Below are 11095 nucleotides of genomic sequence, written 5' to 3'. Positions count from 1 at the left end.
ACAGGTAGTAATAAAATATACTACTAACTCTTTTATGCTACGTCCATACCTACACGGGTATTTTTGAAAACGCAGCTGTTTCTATGCGTTTGGGCCTTTCGTTCACACGTAAGCGGCGTTGCGATTCACCGAAAACGGAGATTATTTAAAACAAAAAATGCCTCTCTGTGCAAAATGGGTTCAAAAACAAAAACAGCTGTGGGATACTGTTAGTCCGTGATTTGAACCGGGGGGAACAAATTACGCCAGGATCAGCCTGATATTATTTGTATCCCACTGTAACTTTACTGTATAAAGAGCTAACATCTCCAAAATGTCAGGAGTAGTTAGTCATTACAAGAAGTGTTTGTGAACTAAAAATCAAGAATGTGGGATACTGTTTGGCCGTGATTTGGAGAGCCCAGCGGATGCTCCCGACGCAGGGAAAACTAATTTTGCAGGGGAGACCTACCTTGGCACTTGTGCAGGTGAAGCCAAAGGGAAGATATGGTTCACCATATTTTCTAGTCTTTGGCTTGGAAGGAAGTTGGTTTGGAAACATATTTGGCGATGCTTCATCTCCTGCTTTGCGTTTGTGTGGGAGTCCCGTTGTTCTGTCCTTATTGTGCGTCCCTTTGCCCAACTTGACAGACAGCTAACGGTTTCAATGAACATAGGAGGCGGAAGTAAGTTTGAGGCTTTTTACTTCGTCAGTAGTTCAATGATTGACATCCTTTTCTTCCCGTAAAACTAAAAACAAACACAAAGTAAATGTCACAAGATGTATTTTCCTTTTAACTCACACTTCTAGGATATGAACTACACTGTTATATAGAATGCGTAATCACCAGCGACTCAGTAGTGATCACAATACAACTTAGCGAGTTTAGCTTCCTCAAAGATAAACATAACAGATGAAATTGGTTTCTAAACAAATCTATGTAATAGAAATGCACCAAATAAACTTGTAAACATGTTGTACATTAATACTCACAAGCAATAACTCTCCAAGGCAGAAATGTTTTAAAGAGCATCTAAGGCGACAAACAGCATATTCTGCAGGCTAACAAGCGACCAGCTTCCTGTTTCCTCTACCCACAGGAACACAGAAAAACCCCACCAAAATATAAGCTTGTGAGTATTCCCACTATGACCAGCAGAGGGTGCTGAAGAGAAAGAACCTATGCATGTCATAACACCCGTCAAAAACCTGTCCATTATGCTAGCAGTGTCCAAGCGTTCTTTGTTTTTTTCTTTTCATACCGCGCCCCCCCTGCAATGGCTCTGCGCCCCCCCCCTAGGGGGTGGGCCCCACACTTTGGGAACCTCTGCTCTAATCACATGAGCCAAGGTGTGAAAGTGGGTGTGGGACCTAATCAGCCAGGGTTTCGGGTGAGCTCATTGTGAAACCTGGCCCCACCTTGTCATGTGAATTCCTGAGGTCAGATGGCCCAGGATGTGAGTGGGCATTAAGGCGTTTGGGGAGGGAACTCAAAACTGGATTATAGATGGCAGACAGTTGGTGTCGTAAACCACCGCCTCTGTTCAAAGATGGTCCCTTACAGTGGACATAGATGGGCTCTTTCACTCCTCTTTCAAACCATCTGTCCTCTCTGTCCAAAATGTGAACATTGGCATCCTTTCAAGGATGCCAATGTTCACAACAGGGGCGGTGGTTTATGACACCAACTGCCTGAGTTCCTTTTTCTCCTTGTCTTTCCTCATGTTGTGTATTTTCCATTGTTATACCTCTCTGACCTATCTTCCCCATGTGATGTTTGTGTAATGTATCTATGTTCGGAAGGGTAAGATGGCGCTGGCACGGCTGGCAGCCTTAACCCAATTTCCCTCGGGATGAATAAAGTATGATCATTCAATCAATCAATCAATCAATTTGTGCATGTAAATGGAGAGTCCTCTTCTCACACTAAGGTCAATTATGGTGTTCCACAGGGTTCAGTGCCAGGACCAGTTCTGTTTACATTATACATGCTTCCCTTAGGCCAGGGGTGTCCAAAGTCCATTTTTAATTGGCCCTCAAGTAATTTTATAAATAGAATAGAATATGGCCCGCACTTCAACTTTTGCTTGAGTGTATTGCACTTCTTAGTTTTAACACCAGGGGGAGCTACTGTTGATCAAGGCAGTTGCTCCACCAAAAAGGACAATCACAGAAGAAATTTACCCCCAAGTTACCAAACATGGCAGAACCAAAGAAGCGAAAGGTAGAAAGTGAATGCAGAAAATTTCAGACACGGTGGGAGAGTGAATATTTCTTAAAAGAATTCAAGGGGACGTGTGTCTGTTTGATCTGCACTGAAACTGTGGCAGTTATGAAAGAGTATAATGTACGACGTATTTATGAAACCAAACATCAGGCCTATGCATCCTACACTGGTGCTGAGCGAGAGCAGAAATTAAAGCAAAGGGTAGCTATCCTGCAGGGTCAGCAACAGTATTTTTTTCGTGCTCAAATTGTCCAGGGAAAGGCTCCAATAGTCAGCTATGAGGTCGCCCAACTCATCGTAAGACAAAGCAAGCCTTTTTCAGATGGAGACCTCATAAAACACGGCCTCGTTAAAGTCACCGAAATAATGTGCCCGGAAAAAGTGCAGGACTTCAACAACGTCAGCATGTCCAGAAGTACAGTTGTGCCACGCATTGAAGAGTCGTCAGCCAACATTAAACTGCAACTGTCTGATAAAGCTTGTGCTTTTGATTTTTACTCCATCGCATGCGATGAGAGCACCGATGCCACAGACACCGCACAGCTGCTAATTTTTTTGCGGGGAGGGACGAGAGCACGGCGCTTTAGGTGAGTAAAAAATATATTCCACAGTACCCGTGTGTTAATGTGCAGGTACACATGCTTCAAATATCAATAATGTGCATCAATTCTGTCACTACCCTGCTTTTGCGCATGTAATGGAATTTCTTTCACTTATGTATTAATCACGTTATTGTAATGCCTTGGTGATTTTAACATGTCTGACACTCATACTTAAGACAAATGGTAGGGGGTGTAGTAAGGATGTTGGGGGAAACAGGAACTCCAGAGGACCAGTCTTTTGTCTCTTCAAGGACTCTGGGAGGTAGCAAGGGAGTGTGAATCTTAAGGTGTGAAACAGCTGTGTACTGCCTTTTGTTTAACTGAGAGCCACACTAGGCTCAGTGAGACTCTGCTGACCCTGCCCCGTGGTCATGCAGGCTCTCCACAAGCTTGGTTTTCTGTTCTCTGTGTGTTTGGATTAAAGAATGTTAGCTACCGCTCACCGCTCATCTGCAGGCTTTATTTAAGTGGAAAACTTCCACAACACGCACCACTTTCTTATATGCGTTTTTCTTGTTAACACACAGAGTACACACCGCTGTGCACAGCGCACGCACACGCAAAGTCAGCTGATCTCATCTGATGCAGATCTGCTCCTTGATCAAGTGACATTTGTCTGGATTTTTGGCACGAGTGGCGTACGATCAGCACCGCGGCTGGATGGCCCGATTTACATACCTAGCGCAGCTGATACTCACCAGAATAATTTACTAAAATTATATGCACTCCTGTTATTAAGTCCAGTTCAGTCTGTAAATGTTGATAACCGTTTCAAACGAACATTAATAGGTGTGTTGCTAAGCCTAAGAACTTAAATAACAAGCTTGAAATATACCCGTCCCATTTTCCCCTTTATTGTTTTTTCTCTGTGCTGTAAATCTTCTGTCCAAGAAGAAATCTGCTGCTGTTCTGAGAATGAGCTACCAAAGCTTTGTTCTGAATAAATCAATAAAGATCCATTTATGGAGAGCTGTGATGAAGGCAGTTTTGTCTTTAATTATATGCAACAATATAACACATTTGACCAATTTTAAATGATTTTTCTAACTTTAATACGCTACAGTTAAGGTTTTATACCTAATTTCTAGTAAGTGGCCCAGCCCCTCCTATATTTGTATGTATGTGGCCCTCAGTGAAAAAAGTTTGGACACCCCTGCCTTAGGCAGTATCATTAGAAGACATAGCATACATTTTCACTGCTATGCAGATGGCACCCAACTCTATCTATCCATGAAGCCAGATAACACACACCAATTAGTTAAACTGCAGGAATGTCTTAAAGACATAAAGACCTGGATGGCCGCTAACTTTCCGCTTCTTAATTCAGATAAAACTGAGGTTATTGTACTCGGCCCGAAAATCTTAGAAATATGGTATCTAAGCAGATTCTTACTCTGGATGGCATTACCTTGGCCTCCAGTAACACTGTGAGGAACCTTGGAGTCATTTTTGACCAGGACATGTCCTTCAATGCACATATTAAACAAATATGTAAGACTGCTTTCTTCCATTTGCGCAACATCTCTAAAATTAGAAATATCCTGTCTCAGAGTGATGCTGAAAAACTAGTTCATGCATTTATTACTGCTAGGCTGGACTACTGTAATTCATTATTATCAGAAGTCCTAAAAACTACCTGAAAAGCCTTCAGTTAATCCAAAATGCTGCAGCAAGGGTACTGACAGAGACAAGAAAGAGAGAGCATATTTCTCCTGTATTGGCTTCCCTTCATTGGCTTCCTGTTAAATCCAGAATTGAATTCAAAATCCTGCTCCTCACATACAAGGTCTTAAATAATCAGGCCCCATCTTATCTTAATGGCCTTGTAGTACCATATCACCCTATTAGAGGACTTTGCTCTCGCACTGCAGGTCTACTTGTTGTTCCTAGCGTAATTAAAAGTAGAATGGGAGGCAGAGCCTTCAGTTTTCAGGCCCCTCTTCTGTGGAACCAGCTTCCAGTTTGGATTCGGGAGACAGACACTATCTCTACTTTCAAATTAGGCATAAAATTTTCCTTTTTGTTAAAGCATATAGTTAGGGCTGGGCCAGGTGACCCTGAATCCTCCCTTACTTATGCTGCAATAGACATAGTCTGCTGGGGGATTCCCATGATGCATTGAGGTTTTCCTTTCCAGTCACCTTTCTCACTCACTATGTGTTAATAGACCTCTCTGCATCGAATCAAAGCTGTTATTAATCTCTGTCTCCCGTCCACAGCATGTCTGTCATTCTGTTTTCCTTCTCTCACCCCAACCGGTCGCGGCAGATGGCCCCGCCACTCCCTGAGCCTGGTTCTGCCAGAGGTTTCTCCTGTTAAAAAGGGAGTTTTTCCTTACCACTGTCGCCAAAGTGCTTGCTCATAGGGGGTCATATGATTGTTGGATTTTTCTCTTTATCTATTTTTGTACAATCTACTGTACAATATAAAGTGCCTTGAGGCGACTGCTGTTGCGGTTTGGCGCTATATAAATAAATTGAATTGAAAATTGAAATTGAAAATTTGTGTCTGCATTAAAAGGCTGTTTAAATGTAGGACGAACTAGAAAGGCCAGAGGTTAAAATCTCTGAACACTCATCCACACACAGATGCAATCACACACACAGAAACCTACTCACTGACACACAAAATACAAATATAAATAATAATAATAATAAAAAAAAACACTAAGTCTATCTTTGCAATACATTATGGGTCCTCAAAATTACACCCTTTTTTTACTCATCTTCTCTAGCTCCCACACCCAACATATGCTATACTGCCCCAAAGGTCTCTTCCAGATCTTCCAGGGTTATGGCTGTTCGTAACACCTAGTATTTGTGTATGAAACCAAACATCGCTTTACTTAACTGACTTATGAGTAAAGTTTGTTAAAACTTTTCCTGCCATCTCTGCACTCGGTTCTGCACTTGGGTTCAGTTTTGGTACAGGCCTTCGGCCCCCTTTAATGGTACGATCTGGCCAAGAGCAGAATGGACCCAGCAGAACCTGTGAGAGCTGCATTTGCCAAGTAGGCAGTGGCCATAGGCAGTCACGAACAGGAATTACAGGGGGTAAGTGCCCAGGGCGACGCCATTAGTGAGACCCAGTCAGAAACCTTAGCATGAATTCAGACCATACAGGTTAGCCACCTGTTCCGTCTGCACCTCCGTCAGCCACGCTCACTCACCCCCACTACGACTTATCCGCAAATGTTCCTGTTACCATCTATCAATGTGGTCCCAGCCTTTTGGGACACTGCGCTCCCAGAGCCCAAAACATATTCTGGGGAGCAAGGTAGCTGCGGAGCTTTTTCATGCCCCCTCTCTTCAGCACAACAATATTATGATGTCGGGGACAGGCTCTGATGGATGAATGCTCTCCGATGCATCCATCAGAGTGTGAATGTGGTTAGACAGCACTCAGTTTAGAGTCAGCGCTTGTGAGAATGGGTGTGACTGGGTGATTGTGGCATGTTGTATAGAGTGCTTTGAGTGCTCTGGGAGAGTACAGAAGCGCTATGTAAGAATCAGTCCATTTACCATTTACTCAAATATGTATACTGTAATTTATACAGTTTTTACAGTATGCATCACTTTTGGGATATTATGGGACTTACTTGTACAAAGTTGTATCACAATTCTTTGACTCTTTGTAGCATCCATCATCTGGACTGACGTGTACCAGCTCAAATTTGGCTGTACTTTTTGCCCATCCTCCCTCATCGTTAGACCATGGTTGACCACAAGGTCATCCAAAGTGGCTTTGATCTCCTCAGAGATTATCCTCAGAGATCATCGAGTTAAATATGGGGAATGGAGTTTAATAGACTAAGTTTCATCATCCGAGCGACATACGATATGCTACTTTCCCCAATAAATCTGCCGCTGTGGTTAGGCAAGGACCCAACCTGCTCCCCGTGTACTGTCCCAGCCACACTCAAGCACATCTTGGTTGGTTGTAGGACTAGCCTTACTCAGGGCAGATACACATGGAGACATAACAAGGTTCTCAGGTGTATAGCCGAGAAAGTTGAGCGCAAAAGAAAATCCATCAATTCTCAACCTTTCACAAAACAAGAGGAGCATCAGTTTTCATCAGCATTTGTCTGGGAGGGAGATAAGCTGAGGACAAGCCCCTCTACCCTGGACCTGTGCCCGCTGAAGGTTGCCAGGGATTGGATGCAAGTGGACTTGGATCAGAGGCTAATTTTTCCCACAGAGATCGTAACAACTACTCTGCGACCAGACCTCGTCCTTTGGTCTAACTCCCAAAAACTCGTGTACGTCATTGAGCTGACGGTACCATGGGAGGAAGCAATTGATGAAGCATTTGAGCGTAAGAAGCTGTGGTATGCCAACTTGGCAGCTAAGGCAGAGGACGGAGGTTGGAAGATCAAGGTGCGCCCGGTGGAAGTGGGGTGCAGGGGCTTTGTTGCCAGTAAAAGAGCAAAACTGCTTAGAGAGATTTGGATCAGGGGACAGGCGCAATGACAGGCTATAAGAGAATTAGCTAAGACTGCTGAGAGGACCAGTCACTGGCTATGGCTAAAAAGGGCTGAGATCACTTGGGCAGCTAAGGCAGTCAGCTAACTGCAAGACACAGATTGACAGGATTGATTGACCCGTGGTGGGCCTGCCTCAACAGGTGGCGTAAAAAAGGGTAAAACATAACATTAGAAGTTTTGCTGGCTGACTGATACAGCTGTCTCAGGGCCTCCTGGGTACTGTGTAGTTAACCTAATGGTAGTGAAAACAAAAAGAGGAATTAGAGAATAGGAAAGAAAAATGTTGCTCTCTTCTCCCCTCTGCTCTTCTTCCCTTTTCTGGAAGGCAGTGGGGAGGTAGCGCGTACAGCCCGATCTGGCAGGGAGGTGTGGGCAGTGTTGGTCAAGTTACTTGAAAAAAGTAATCAGTTACTAATTACTGATTACTTCCCCCCAAAAGTAATCCCGTTACTTTACTGATTACTTATTTTCAAAAGTAATTAATTACTTAGTTACTTAGTTACTTTTTAAAAACACGATTTACAACCTGAATAGGTGATAAAGCGATAGATCTTTCAGCCAAATTCTACTTTTTCTGCATAATTCATCATACAAAATGTAATCAAATGGAAAAGTCTCTTTTTAAAACTTGTTTTATTAGTTTTAATCTTTTAACTTTATGCATCAAGCAAAAATTAAATTATATGCAACATTCTCTGACTGGAAGAAATTTGTTTAAAATTTAAACCTATTTTCTGCACATTCGAGCACATAAAATAAAATATTTTTTTGTGTTTACACTCACTCTTTCAAATAGATGCAAGTAAAACACAGCAGAAAATAAATAAAATCAAAGACTCAGCGGTCCTGTTGCTCTATTTTCACCTGTAAAGCAGGGCTGGGGTAGGCGGAGGTTTACCCTGGTGCAGGTGTGCTGCAGCGGTGAGTGGAAGAATCCGCGAGTTTCTCTGTGAATTTCACATTACGTTGTAGTACACTCGGTGCTTGCTTGGAAGTTTAGGGGTTTTTTCGCTGTAAAAAGAAGTTTTCTTCCCACGCACAATGGACACTAATGTTTTTGTCACTTTTTATGGAATCAAACTCAAAATGTTATGAGATTCTATGTTTTTTATGTGTTTTATTCTTTGTTTTATTATCTTTTAATATTCAAGCATATTGTAAAGTGTTTATATATTTCACAGAATTTGCTGTACTTTCCCATGTCACAAGATTCGATGTATTGCTCCATTGTCATGCAACCCGACAGTGAACTCTGCAATACATATAGTTTAAGCAGGAAACAGATGCGGGTCACCCAGACTACAATAGAAAACGGATGAGGCACCTAAACCACAACAGGAAAACAGATGCGCGACTCCCCTAACCACAAAAGATTAAGTCAGCGCCACATCTTTTAGAAAGAAGCAGACACACACACATATACAACTGTTGGTTTAAAGGAATTTGTAAAGAGGAAATGTGACGTATTTGCATACACGATGTAAACTATAAATAAAGAGCCATCGCCTGCACTCGGTGTGAGTCTCGTCAGAGTGCTCACCCGTGCACGTTAATGTTATTACATTCTAACTGTTTGAGTGTCTTTATTCAGCCTGAAGAATGTCTTATTAAAATAAACTCTTGACAATTAATTGGTCCTTCGAGCCCGGATTTAGGACATCGAATTATAACTAATTTTATGCTCCAACGGAGTGACCTCGTCGTTTCCTGACATCGTGGAGAGCCCGCGCTGAAGTCTGTCGACAGCCTCTTTCCTATGAAGGAGAAAAGACCAACTACGTGAATTCGGGGTTGGCCAGCGTTCTTAGTAAGAGGTCCACGATCCTGGGGAACGAGGAGGAATCTCTGACCGCACTTATATCATCATAACCAGGTGAATATTAACACTCAAAGACACATCGCAAATAATCGTCTTTTAGATTGACACTTTTCCAAGGGAAAAACTCGTCCTGTAGGGACTGGCAGTTGAAAAAGAGACTACGCTTGTAAGACGAAACTGGCAGTCCAGAGGTGACTCGTTTCGCAGCAAAAAAAAGCTGGTAGTCTAAAAGACTCGCTTGTAAGACGAAACTGGCAGTCCAGAAGAGACTCGTTTCGCAATAAAAAAAAAGCTGGTAGTCGACAAAATTTACTCCGGGAGTAAATGGGAAAAGGAAAGTGTCAATTAAAATAGGATTACACTGCCGCTATGTGAATTGTTTGTATTTAAAAGAGGAAGTGAGTGTCATTTGAAGAGGGACAGTAGGACCCTACACCACTTCTATTGTTTTCCTGTGTCGACTGAAATACTGGTGAGGAAGGGAAAAGGTTGCGCTCCATCGCATAAAATTAAGGCCGCCCTTGACATTAGGACAAGGGTAGAAGGCTGCCTTAATAACCTCCCCTAACTCTAATACCAGAGAAGGTCACACAGTTCTGTTTGTAGTATTAATAACACAAAATCAAAATGGGAAATAAAACAACAAAACTCACTGCTGACGAGCAGTGGCTAGAAAAGAAATGTCCAGGCGCCGGACAAATTAGTGCATATAGATGGAGAAATCCAAAGAAAACTAAATGTCCCACGCGGGAGGAAAATGCATTAACTAAATTATAAGAAACCCTCCAAGCAGAAATAAATACTGAAAAGGAAGCTAAAAAGAAATCAAAGCATACACAAGAGTTGTAATATTTTAAAGCATGGAAAGAGGAATGAAGTGGAATAAACAAAAGGTTAAATTAAGGTTAACTTAAATTAAAGCAATGAAACAAAATTGGGAAGACAACCAAGCTGAATGAATAGAATGCGTGAAACCAGATAATTCACACAAAATATATCAAATAAAAAAGAGGGATGCATAAGGCATATTAAGGCTGTGTCATTGTTCAGCCAAGGGAAATGTCTCCAGCTTGGGAAGGTGTGAAGCTGCAGGTTCACACAGACCCGTGATGGATACATAATAAAATATAAACTAATATACTATTGTATATTAGTATATATACTATTACAATATACTATTGTATATTAGTAGTAAAGTAGTGTATTGTGATATACTATTGCTGTTATAAAAAAGGAAAAACAATACAATGATAACATTAATAATGACATACTATTAATAGGAAGAGGCACTTCAGTCAGTTATGATGCGAGGTGGAAGATTGTTAAAAGTAGTCTGATTCAAGCTTAAGGTTTGCTCAAACTCAGTACAATGATATAGGAGATGAAGAAAATAAGGAAATAACTACACTAATCAGGTGCATAGAGACACTTGACCTGCTTGTAAACCTGTCATCTTAGATGAGACTTTGTTAAGATGAAGAGCAAACCTATACTAACAACTAATAAGCCAAACCCTGTATACAACAGCTAAAGCTACAGGTTTGAGAAGCTGAATAAGATGAATTAAATATGTGGACACTACCAAGCTGATGAGCAAGTTACACATTTTTATTTGTTTTTTAGTGCAGAAGCTGCATATTAAAGGTCACACATGCAGCTGTCTGTGAGCTCAGTTTTTTATTCACACTTCTGCTCTGTTTCTGGCAGCAGCTTTTTCTTTTTCTTTTTGTGTCCTTGATGATGATAAGTCCAGAGCCAGCTGAGAGCTGGGTTATCTGTTTTGTTTTATGTGACAAGGCTGAGAGATTAAAACTTAGTTTCTTGTTTTGAAAAAAAAAAAAAAAAAAAAAAAAGAGGTTTTGTGTTTCTCAGCCAAGAACAACTACAATTTCATTTTCTGTTTTGAGACAGGATAATAATAATAATAATAATAATAATAATAATAATAATAATAATAAAACAAAGAGTGATGTTTTGTTTA

This window comes from Oreochromis aureus, linkage group 15 (genome assembly GCF_013358895.1).
Source record: "Oreochromis aureus strain Israel breed Guangdong linkage group 15, ZZ_aureus, whole genome shotgun sequence".
Lineage (NCBI taxonomy): Eukaryota > Metazoa > Chordata > Actinopteri > Cichliformes > Cichlidae > Oreochromis > Oreochromis aureus.
The sequence above is the reverse complement of the archived record's forward strand: the minus strand, read 5'-3'. Positions refer to the sequence as shown.